This window comes from Bubalus bubalis, chromosome 3 (assembly GCF_019923935.1).
Source record: "Bubalus bubalis isolate 160015118507 breed Murrah chromosome 3, NDDB_SH_1, whole genome shotgun sequence".
Lineage (NCBI taxonomy): Eukaryota > Metazoa > Chordata > Mammalia > Artiodactyla > Bovidae > Bubalus > Bubalus bubalis.
In genome coordinates this window covers 51,315,892-51,329,171 of record NC_059159.1, presented here as the reverse complement: position 1 = coordinate 51,329,171, position 13,280 = coordinate 51,315,892, and the positions used below count along the sequence as shown (strand labels likewise).

Below are 13,280 nucleotides of genomic sequence, written 5' to 3'. Positions count from 1 at the left end.
TATTAAGTTCCCCATTAAACTGCTCTCCTCTTATAGCCTCTTCCATTCAATCAACACAGACAGAAACCTGGGATTCATATTAAACTCCTCCCTCTTCCTCACGCCTCATATCCAATCATCGTGCCTGACAGTTTTTACTCTTCAACACTTCTCAACTTGTTTTCCTACTTCTCTTCATTCTTCTCCTTTCATTTCCACTTACCACTGCCCTAATTCAGGTCAACACTCTAAGTGCTCTCCCTGACCCCAGTCTTAATCTTTTTTCCAAACCTGCCTTCTCTGCAGCTACCAAATTGTATTTGAAATGCTAGCCTCACTATATCACTCATCTTCTGCTTAAAATCCTTGTCCATTCCTTACAAAATGAAGTCCAAACTCCTTAACTAACACACACTGTTCAGGATTCATCTCTCACAACTCCCTGCCTAGGAATTTATATTATGGCAACCTCTGTATGAGCCCTTGAAAGATACCATGGATTTTCTTGCCTCTATACCTTCACTTACACTATATTCTCTACCTGGATTGCTACCTCCTCATCCGGGGTGTCCTACCTCTAAAAAGCTTTCCTTAAATATTCTCTCCCTCAACTGACTCCAAGCATGGAACGGAATTCAGCAACAAAGATCATACCCTTTGAAGTTTGCTGTTCTCTATGGTATAATATAGGGCTTTCCAGGTGGTGCTGATGAATCAGCCTGCCAATGCAGGAGACTTAAGAGACACAGGTTCGATCCCTGTGTTGGGAAGATCCCCTAGGGGAGGGCATGGCAATCCACTCCAGTATTCTTGCCTAGAGAATTCCATGAACAGAGGAGCCTGGCAGTTTACAGTCCATAGGGGTCGTAAAGAGTCAGACATGACTGAAGCAACTTAGCACAGCATGCACAGTATAATATGATTAAAAATCCAGTTAGTTTTCATCTCTTCCTTATCACAGGTTTTATATACTTGAAATTTTCTATGTATGTACATTACTTTCCTCTCCTTCTTTTACCCATTAAAGCTTGGTACTGCTTTAAGGACTCTGAGAGGTCTGCATTAAGGACTTCTCTCTGCTTGCTTCACCTTGTACCTATAGGGTATTCACTATATACTTATTCAGAGGCTGAGGTTGACTCCTAAGGTTAGAGAGAAAAAGAAAGCGAATCACCTATAGCAATAGGCTTTTAAAAGTAAGTAAATTTTCCTACTAGTAATTGAATCAGCAATGTCATAAGAGAAACAACTTTGTTACAGAAGACCTAACATCAACTTAGCTTCCAGAGCAGTCTTGTGGTTCGTATCAGAATGTAAACTAGGAATTATGTGGAAATTCTCATGGGGAAATTCCACAGAGAACACTTGTTACATTATGACTAATAAAACTACATTATAAGAGGTGATCTTTTTGCTGAAGAGTAGAGAGAAAAAGAATGTTTCAAATATATGGCACCAACTAAATAGGTCCTGAAAGTTAAGCAACAATAACAAAACTTGCTAGTTTAAGAGTTGGATATTGTTTATTAGCAAGAATAGCAAAAAGAAAAAAAGCCAAAATGGTTTAGGGAAGAATCCATCCCTGAAATACTAAAATTCTGCTGTGTATTGATTCATATGTTTTGGATTTTTTGGTATGCATATATGTGGGGGGTTGGTGCAGGAAACAGACCTAAGACATCAAAAATATTTTTTAAAAAATAGCTGTATTTGCACATGAGGAAATGAGTGTTAAATGTATAAGATATTTTAAATCTTAGAAAAAGTTCACATTGCTCCATGCACCAGGAAAAGGGGCCAGAAAGAGATCTGGATAGAGAATTTCTTTTTAATTTTATAAAATTAAAAAAAAAAATTCAAATGAGAAAGGAGAAAGTCTTCTAAAGTGGGCAAGATTAATTTGGCATGTTATACAAATAGGAGGAAATCTGCTAAAATGAAAAAAAAAGAGGGAAAAACGTAGCTGCTAATCTTAGGTTAATAGTAAATGACCCCATCCACTGTTAACCTCAAAGACTGACCTCTTGACCCACAGCCAGTGGCCCTGTTCAGAAACATGTTGCCACCAGAGTAAATAAAAAGAGAACATAACGTGCTGAAATTGTTACTGCTAATGACAAGTGACACACACTTTATACTGCCAATGACCAAGCCATCAATAAATAACTCTAAACGTTTGCCAATATTCTTCTAGATTGTAGTTTCCTGTGTTTTTACATTTTTAGTTATTTATTATGGAAGAGGGAGGGTAAAATTATTATTCTGATCTCTAAGGATTTTAGAAGGAAATTTTTTAAAGTACTGATTATAACAGTAAGGGGAAAACCACATGGGTAGATGGGCTGATCATCAACACTACTTAATAATTCATATCCACACTCTTTAACTAGCATGGTCCATGCTAAAAGACAAATGGTAAAAGAGGCATTTCACGGACATTCCAGAATTCTGGGCTAGAACACAGGTCACAGACATAAAGTCCAGATATAGGAAACTCTAAAAGCCTGGTATTCAGAGCATTTTAAGTTCTTAAGAGTCTCTTAGTGATGGACCGATCTGTTCTGATAACACTTAAAATCTGAGGTTTGATTGATGTTGGCAAGTTGATTCTATAAAAACCAACACATGGAAAGTGATAACACTTTGATAGTTCTGAAATTTTGAACCCAATTTATAACTAACTTTTACTTCCGTTTTTTTTTTCCCTCCACCCAAATAGATAATGTATAAAACACTTCGGGAAGGATAAAGAAACTGATAATATTGTTGGCCTCCAAAGACAGGAATTAGGTGATGGACGGACTATGGGAGAGAAAGATTTTTCACTCTCGTACCCTTTTGTATGTTTTGAATTTTGAACCTATTAAAATTTTTGAAATGTTAAAAGTAACACAAAAATTCAAATGAAGAAATAATGAAAATTATGAGCATATCTATGAACAAATTCAGAAAGCAGGAAAAAACACAAGAATTTGAAAAGATATGAATTACAAATGGGAAGCCAGCTCTGAGTTAGCAGTATAAATTTGTCTGTGTATAAACAGTGAAAATAGAGGCAGATATAGGGACACATAACTAATTTTAATAAAATAAGCCTTAATACACAGGTTTAAAATGATTGTATAGAATGTGTATGAATCCACATATAATATACAGTACAATTAAATAATAATTTAAGCAAGTAGAAAGAACTGGAAAACTATATTTTTCAAAGTAATTGGAAAATACAAATTATACTTCATCCTCCACCCCATCCCCACACCTCTCCCAAAGAAATACTACTTAGTTAAGTATACAGATGAGACTAAATTGTATACACACAGTTTTGCATTGTACACTTTCTTATATTTTGTATTTTCTTATTATTAGGAATTTTCAACTTGAAGATGAAATGAAAAAGGCTTTTTTAGCACAGTTATAATTTGTAACCAAACAAGAGCATACAAAATAATATAACGCACAATTCTCATAAATTAAATTATATTTAACTGCAGAAAGTAACCAGTTTCTCTCAATTTCTCACTCAAGTTTTTTATTTTTATAAAATGTTTCCTGCTTTAAAGTTCTTCAAGAGTGAGAGATGCTTTGACATGCTTTTAATTGATTCGTTTTACACTCAGAAGGAGGATAACAGTGATTTGTGAAAAGGATTTTTTTCTGTCTTGCACACATCTCTCATTTGTCCATCTTAATTCAATTAAAGGAAATAAGGACAGTTTGACCGATGAATGAACCATATTTTAACCGAGGACACTTCTATTTAAACTGGAGTGTATCAACCACTGTAATTGTCAGTTAGTTACTTCCGATTTCTAACTTTTGTTTTGAGAGGTCACAGCATGGTCATGAATGAGAAGAACATATCAGAATATGGATAAGTATTTAAACCATTAGTCCATTAGCCATTTTAAGAAAGCATTTTTTTAATTATTACTGGCTTGTACAGTGATAATTCAACTCCAGAAGTAGCTTTTGTCACGCTGAAGGCATAGGAATACAAATATGATAAAACTTTTGTTTCTGTATGTTGAAACAGTAGGCAGAAGTTTTATTATGCTGGGCCTCACAGGTTTTGGTAAGATGTTTTGTTGTTTTAATTAGCTGTACAGGGGTATTAATTTACCTTCAATTAAGCATACCCATTTTAAGTGTTGCCTTTCAGGAGATTTCGGTTTTTAAAACGCATATAAGATCATCACCACAATCAAGATATACAACATTTCTATAACTTCAAAAAGTCCATTCACACCTCTTGGAAGTCAGTCTCTTTCCTTCAACTCCAGGTCCTCAGCAACCACTGATCTGCACTCTGGCACTAGTTTTGCCATTTCTAGAATTTTATGTAAATAGATCCATGCAGTAATAGTATTTAACATGCCTTTTGACTCAGCACAATGCTTTTGTGATTCATCCATGTTGCTATGTGTATCAGTCAGTAGCCCCTTTCTTTTTATTGCTAAGTACGGATATAATACAAATTTTTTTCTCATCATAAACAGATGAACATTTGGTTTGTTTAAAGATTTTGTTTCTTATGAATATAGCTGCAATAAACAACATTTGAGTACAAGTCTTTGTATAAACATATGTTTTCTTTTCTCTTGGGTAAATATATGTGAATGGCATGATGGAATCATAAGGTAGGTATATGTTTAAATTTATAAGAAACTACCAAACTATATTACAAAGTGGTTATACCAATTTGCATTTCCAAAAACAATGTTTAAGGGTTCCACAGTTTTTCCACATCCTCATCAACACTTAGTATTAACATTAATACTCAGTATAATACTCAGCCATACTTACAGTATCATTTCCCTAATGACAAATGTCAGAACATCTTTTCACATACTTGTCATTTTTTTATCTTCTTTGGTGAAGTTTCTGTTCAAATACCCATAGTTTGAGTTATTTTTCTCATTATTTAGTTATAAGAGTTCTTTACATATTTTGCACATGATTTCTTTATTCTGTGCATGCAAGCTAAGTCACTTCAGTCACGTCTTTACTCTTTGTGACCCTATAGACTATAGCTTGCCAGGCTCATCTGTCCATGGGATTCTCCAGGCAAGAGTACCGGAGTGGGTTGGTATACCTTCTTCTGGGGATCTTACCCACCCAGGGATCAAACCCGCATCTCTTATGTCTCCTGCATTGGCAGGTGGGTTCTTTACCACTAATGCCACCTGGGAAGCCCCGATTTCTTTATTAAATAGAGTCAGTTCTTGCTATCTGTGGTACTTATATTCTATAAAGTCATCATGAACAATGAATTAATGAAATCAATGAAATTTTCTGGGGAAAAACAGAGTGAGCCTCTGGTTACAACATTTCCATCAAATAAATTAGGAGAGGCCTGTGGGGCCTGATACCACCCTTATGGCAGAAAGTGAAGAAGAACTAAAGAGCCTCTTGATTAAAGTGGAAGAGGAGAGTGAAAAAGTTGGCTTAAAACTCAACATTTGGAAAACTAAGATCATGGCATCTGATCCCATCATTTTATGGCAAATAGATGGGGAAACAATAGAAACAGTGAGAAACTTTATTTTCTTGGGCTCCAAAGTCACTGCAGATGGTCAGTGCAGCCATGGAATTAAAAGATGCTTGCTCCTTGGAAGAAAAGCTATGACCAACCTAGACAGCATACTAAAAAGCAGAGAAATTACTTGCCAACAAAGGTCCATCTAGTCAAAGCTATGGTTTTTTATAGTAGTCATGTATGGATGTGAGAGTTGGACTATAAAGAAAGCTGAGTTCTGAAGAATTGATGCTTTTGAACTGTGGTGTTGGAGAAGACTCTTGAGAGTCCCTTGGACTTCAAGGAGATCCAACCAGTCAATCCAAAAGGAAATCAGTCCTGAATATCACTGGAAGGACTGATGCTGAAGCTGAAACTCCACTACTTTGGCCACCTGATGTGAAGAACTGACTCACTGGAAAAGACCTTGATGCTAGGAAAGATTGAAGGTGGAAAGAGAAGGGGACAACAGAGGATGAGATGGTTGGATGGCATCACCGATTCGATGGACATGAGTTTGAGTAAACTCCAGGAGTTGGTGATGGACAGGGAGGCCTCGCATGCTGCAGTCCATGGGGTCACAAAGAGTTGGACACAACTGAGCGACTGAACTGAACTGTGGGGGCTCCTCTCCATCTTGCACAAGCAAGGGAACTAGACACATAGTCCCCTTTTGAAACTATGCCTCTGTGGAGTGTCTCCCAGTCTGTGTGATCAGAAAGGACAGGAGAAACCTAGAAGTTGCATAAGCCTAGCAACACCTGAGCTGAGAAATGGGCAGAACTGATAGTCTGCAGAGCTAAGCCAGTGGCTCTGTTCAGCCAGGGAACCAGTCTGAGTTAAGACAACAAATAAAGAGATCTACCAGCTTTAGAGCTGCTTCTCTCACCAGTCCCAGAGGGAGCAGTGGTAAACAATCTGCCTGCCAATGCAGGAGATGCAAGAGATGTGGGTTAGATCCCTGGGTCAGGAAGATACCCTGGAGGAGTGCATGGCAACCTGCTCCAGTATTCTTGCCTGGACAATCCCATGGACAGAGGAGCCTAACAAGCTACAGTCTTTGGGGTTGCAAAGAGTTGGACACAACTGAGCACGCATGCTTCTGTGCTCCCACCACACCTGGGCAGAGAAACTAATTCACAGCCCTGCCCATTGCTAAATATTGCCTTCAACCTGACCAACCAAAGAACCTAACCAGAGCACACAGGAAGCTGTGGAGCCCATCCAAAAGCCTGCTTATGGTGGCACTTGAAAAGGAAGCACAGTCCATGGCTTTCCCCATCTGCAGGGCAAAACTGGTGGCCTCACTTGATCAGGAAATTCAGTGTACACTCATGCCTGATTCTAGGTCCTCCAAAATGAGCCTGGGTCCCATCTTGTTGCCCTGCCAGAGCAGGGACACTCAATCATAGTCCTGTCAGCTACTGAATATAGTATTCAATTCCAACCATCTAGTAAGCCTGACCAGAGAACACAGGCAACCAGGGAACCTCCTACAGCCTCACTTGGGTAGGAAACCAAGCCAGCAGTCCTAGTCAATAGTAATCAGACAGTGGGTGGATTTTTTGCAGAAACTAATGCCTATGGTGTTACTATGTCTCCGGTTGATAACGTGTTATGGAAGTTCAGTGAGCTTCGAGAATACACAGACAACTAAATGAAATTAGGAAAATAATAGATAACAAAATGAAAAGGTTTACAAAGAAACAGAAACCACCAAAACCAAACAGAAATCAGAAATCCTAGAGATGAGAAAAATACAGTAATTAAAATGATGAATTCAAATGCAGACTCAACCACAGAAAAGACAGAATCAATAACCTGGAGGATAAGACACTGGAAATGATCCAGTCAAAGGATCACAAAGAAAAAAGAATGAAAAAGAGTAAAGAAAGTCTATGGGACTTATGGGGGCTTCCCAGCTGGCACTAGTGGTAAAGAACCACCTACCAATGCAGGAGACAAAAGAGATGTGGGTTTGATCCCTGGGTTGGAAATATCCCATGGAGGAGGCCATGGCAACCCATTCCAGTACTCTTGCTTGGAGAATCCCATGGACAGAGGAGCCTGGCGGGCTATCGTCCATGTGGTTGCAAAGAGTGGGACACGACTGAAGCAACTCAGCACACACATGGGACTTATGGGACACAATGAAAAAAAAAAAAAAAAAAACCCACAGTATTTCTTTTCTAGAAGAAGAGAAAGAGAAAGGGACAGAAAGTACATTTACAGCAATAATGGCTGAAGATTTTCCAAACCTGGAAGGAGAAATAAACACCCAGATCCATAAGGCCCAAAAGACCCAAAATAGGTTGAACCCAAATAGGGCTACACTGAGACATGTGATAATTAAATTGTTAAGAGTCAGAGACAAAGAAAGAATTTTAAAAGCAGCAAGAGAAAACAGAGAAGTTATATACAAGAAGAGTCCCACAAGACCATCCATAGATTTCTCAGCACAAACTTTTCAGGCTAGAAGAGAAAGAGGATAAACATCTTCAAAATATTAGGGGTCAGGGGGGTCGGGGGGGAATTGCCAACCAAGAATTCTATACCCGGAGAAGCTGTCTTTCAGCAATGAAGGAGGAATAAAGACTTTCTCAAACAAACATAGCAAATCCATACTCTGTTCTGATCTGCTTCATTTGAGCACAACCAGTGGGCCTGAAGAGTTTCAGGCCTTACCACAGAAGCATGGGCTCAGGCCAGGATCTAATCATCTCTTGTCCGTTACCAGTCATATCAACTAATTAAATAAAATTTTATATCAAATTGCCAATTTTCTGCCAACTTCTAGAAATTCAATGACAGAAGAGAAAGTCTGGCCTCATGGAGCTTATATTCTATCCCTGGGCTCTACATAGCTGTGTTATTTTCTCCTCCTTTCAAGTGCAGCATGGCTAGGAGAATTTTATTTATGTGCCTGAATAACAAAGCCTCCTGTGGTTAATGCCATCTGTGAAGGTAAACTGCTGCTTTCTGTTCCACTGCAGAGACACACAGAATGGGGCTAATGCTGTCTGATAAAGGCAGCAAGTATCAGCCCCCATGTGCTAGCAAGGTCCACCACTTGCTGTAACAGTCCCTCTGAGCTGTCTCCTCATACTTGTAAGGCACACCTGTTACCCAAGTACCTGACAATCAACTCTTGGATACCTTGGAGGCAACTGACAACATTCAGTAATTCTCTCACATCCTCTGACAACACAGGGTCAACATTTAAGCCAAATTATTTTCTACCCAGTAGTTTCCAGTTTAACAGAATATGGGCTCAGTATTTATTTATCACAGCTTGTTGCCTGTATAGTTTAATTGCTTATCTATGGCCATAATCATTTTCTGTCTTGGTTTATCTGCCAAGATATTTTTAATGAAATGATGTATCATCTTCTCAAACTACTCATTATAAAGAGAAAAGAGAATATTGTAAAGCTCTTGGGATTAATATAAAAATGTACAAGGGCTTCTCTGAGCTTTTAATCAATCCTTCACAACAAGTCCCCTACACTAATGACTTAATGATGTTTGGCAAAACACAGAGCACTGAATCTGGTCTCAGACACTAGAATATCTTTAATACTGAGAATTAATTACATAGCAACTCTATGCTAATATATATCTCTAAAAAAAAAAATCTCAGAGAGCAAGAGCTTATAAACATGTTTTTATGAAATATCACAGCAAACACAAAGGCCTCTCCATGATATACAACCGAATATCCTGCTGAAAGTATCTAAAGGGAGTTTTTGTAGAAAAAGGGTCCCCAACCTCCAGGATCTAACGCCTGATGATCTGAGTGGAGCTGAGGTAATAATAATAATATAGGGCACACTAAAGATAATGTGCTTGGATCATCCCCAAACCATCCCCCTCAACCCCAGTCCGTCTTCCATGAAATCACTCCCTGGTGCCAAAAAGGTTGGGGACCACTTTTCTGGAAGATGGATGCCCCTAGGCCTAGAAGAAATTGGACTACAAGAAAAGGACTGTATCATTCCATCTGCAAATTTCTAGTAAGTACAGACATTCCCCCCTGCCCTCTGGAGCCCATCAGGTTATTCTTGTGTTAATGACCTCACACAGCAGACAGAGCCAGTCTTTCTGATTCTCTTTCTTGTAGAATGATTTCCCTAAAGCCAGTGTTGGGCAAAATGCCACTAATACCACCATAAAGCCCCACAGTGCTTGAAGGAGGAGGCAAGAGATAGAGGGGTTAGGAGGTAATCAAGCTTACAGATTAAAGCTTACTAAAGCTACAAGATGAGCACAGCTCTTGGTGTTTATTAACTCTTCTAGTACTGAGCACTCCTCCCCCACCCTCATGGCACAAATCACAAAGGTCTTTTCATCAATGGACCTCAAAGGCAGGCCTGCTTTAAGCTTCCAAGTACAGCATCTCTACTGGAGTGTTCTTTGGTATCTGTCGGTCAGGCAACAGTCCCTGCTTTTCCATGTAACATTAGAGTTATTCACGCCTGCAGACGATGAGATCTTTCTATACATGCATTGACATCTGTGAGGGCTGAGTACTGTAAGCACTATATTCTAGACTTTTTCTTTTCCCCAAAGGCCTTTTTCTAACACACGCAGACACACAAAAGGCCTTTTTCTGTGAGAACAGGAGACTGTAATAGGAAAAAGTTAAAATAAGAAAAAACAAAGAAACATCAGAGCAAAAAAAAAGACAAACCAATTTTGATTACAATTCAATGGTTTATATCAGGACCTGCTCCACTAATCTACTCAGGTGGAAGGTGTCCTAAGGATTAATTTTTTTCTTTCTTCTTTTTTTTTTTTTTCCATAAGACAGGCTTATGTGAGGTATTTACCAGGAATACCTACCACAGCCTGGGGATCTAACTCAGGCTTGCCTTACAGGACACAGGGGGCACCAGCTCTGTGCCACAGTGCAGCTGCAGTGCTGTGGCACCAGGATGTGCAGGGCATCCTGGCCGCTTTTCTTGTAGCCCAACTTCTTCTAGGCCTAGGGGCATCCATCTTCTAGAACAGCAGTCCCCAACCTTTTTGGCAGGATGCCCTGCGCATCCACTTTACCAGTACTGAACCTCCATCTTTGAGTATATTAAAACAAAACCCAACAACTCCTTTTCCCCTCCAATTCCACAACCTAAGCCCAGAAAAACTCAGCGAGTTGGTGATGAACAGGGAAGCCTGGTCCATGGCGTCCTCATAAAGAGTTGGAAATGACTGAGTGACTGAACTGAACTGAAGCCTAGGAAAAACAGTCACATCATTTCTAGAATTTAACAACTATAGGACTTCTGTAATAAGCTAATGCTTATTATTTTGCAAACCTCCAGCATCTTCATTTATTATTTTTACTTTTGACATCTGGAATGGCTATATATATCAGGTTGTTCAATTTAGGGGTACCAATTCCTAAGGGATATTTATTTGATTTGAAGTCATGAAAAATTTCCCACCTCGATTTGATAAATTACATCCCTTCATCCTTACCACTAACTTAAAAGTTATGTAAATTATCCAGATGAACAAAAACAATTTACGATTATAATGTTGTTAAATGAATTAGATAACAATGACTACAGCTTCCCAGTTATAGTTTGAGACAGATAAATTTATACTTTATTGATAGCAGGAGCAGAAAGCCTAATCACTAAACGCCAGCACAGTCTGGTTTCTGTAGGGTAATGACCTATCTCTATATTCATAACAACAATCTCATTCATCATAATTCACATTAAAAAAAAAAAGAAAAAGAACTCTAGTCAAGCTAATGGAGGAAATGTGTGAAAAGTGATTGGCTGGGTAAAACTCTGTATGCAGCTGGAGGGCCCTAATTGATCATATTGTGCTGCAACTAAGCCTTCTGCTAGCGCAACAGATCTTTATCTAACCACATTTCAATTGATTTTCACTGATAGTCTTCTTTCTTATGTCTAAGGCTTAAAGTACTAAACTAATAAAAGGATAAAAGACTTTGTAATACAGATTTCAAAATATAATGTCCAAGCAGGACTTCCACGGAATAAGATGGCAGGCTGGGTGTGTATAGCCCACCACATATATAAGAGCCAGAATCTGTGAATTTGGGAGGTAATTAAAAAAAGAAAATGTTTAGGATTTTAGTTTGTATTTCAGAGCCCAAGGCAAAACACTCAAAGATACAAATGTCTAATATTTACTCTATTTTAGGATGCAGAAGTATAAGACAAAAGATTATCCATTTAGTAGCTCTTATACAGGTTTTCATGTAATATAAAAATTTGTTTTATTGGTTTAGTACAGTATCAAGAGTTGGTCGCCTCATTAAATACTCCTTAGTTTAAAATTAAGTCAAGTACAACGGCTACACATTATTCATCTTTCAGATGAAAGACCTACTGGATTAACTGAACACAAAACCAAAAATCTCAAAATAGAATTAATGTATAGAACTTAGAACGAAAGTGTAACCTGAAGTATAAACTGTCATTAGAAGTTAACAGTTTAATTGACATACAATAAACTATGTAGATTAAAGGGAACAATTTGATGTTATGACATATGTACATACCTATGAAACCATCACCACAAACAATGTGTCCATCCCTGCCAAAGGTTTTCTCAGATGACAATCTACTTTTCACTTCACCAGACCTCTATACCAGAAACTGTTCACTAGCTTTGTATTACCATGGATTTGTTAGCATTTCCTAGAATTTTATATAAATGAAACCAAATAGTATATTTTTTTTTGGCCAGATTCCACTGACATTTTGAGATCTATCCGTGTTATCAAAAATTCATTTTTAGTGCTGAGTAGTATCCAGTTTCATGGATAAATACCAATTTATTTATAGATTTATTTGTAGATGAACATTTGAGTTGTTTTCAATTCTTAGCTACTACAAATATGGCTGTTATTGAATTCTGATATATGATAAAATTAAGAAACTGCTGAACTGCTTTCCAAAGTGTTTGTAAAATTCTGTACGTCCAGCAATGGTATATGAGGACTTCAGTTGCTCTATGTCCTTGCCAAGACAAGGACAATATTTTGGTCAATATTAGACAATCTGATAAGTACACAGTAGTGTCTCAAATATAATTAAGAGTTTTTATATATTCACATAACCTGGACATAAGCCTTTTATCAGTTGTGTGAATTGAAAATATTTTCCCCTAATGTGTGGCATTCCATTAACAGTATCAGTAGAAGAACAGATATTCTAGACTTTGATGAAGTCTGCTCTGTCAATTTTTCTTTTATGGACCATACTTTTGTTATGAAAACTAAGAAACTATATTTTTTCTTTAATAGGCTATACTTTTGTTATCAAAGCAAAGAAACTATAGCTTTTTTTTAATGGACCATACTTTTGTTATCAAAACTAAGAAAAAATTGATTTCTCTATCTTTTGTTATTGTTGTTTTTATTATTTCCACTTTGATCCTTATCCTAGTGGAAGGTAAGAATTGAAGTCACTGATCTGAATCCTTTCCTTATTAGGTATTTAGTGCTACAACTTTTCCTCTAAGCACTCTGTTAGAGCATTCATCCCATAAACTTTGATATATTGTGTGTTAATTTCTACTCCATTCAAAATAATTTAAAAAATTTTTTCTTAAAACTATGACTTACTTAGAAGTGTTTATTTTCAAATATTTGGGGATTGTTTTCAAATATCTCATGGTATTGATTTCTAATGTAATTGCACTGTGGTCAGAGAACAAACTGTAGGATTCAAATCTTTTAACTTTATTGAGGCTTCTTTTATGGCCCAGAATATGAATCATCATAGTAAATATTTTATGTACA

General features: G+C 37.5%; 1 protein-coding gene across 13 annotated transcripts in view; it reads right to left on the bottom strand.

Annotated features, from left to right (window-relative positions):
- The window catches only part of BCAS3 (BCAS3 microtubule associated cell migration factor), a 589,835-nt gene that overhangs the window by 186,523 nt on the left and 390,032 nt on the right, over positions 1–13,280 (bottom strand). The gene's annotated exons all lie outside the window — the stretch shown is intronic.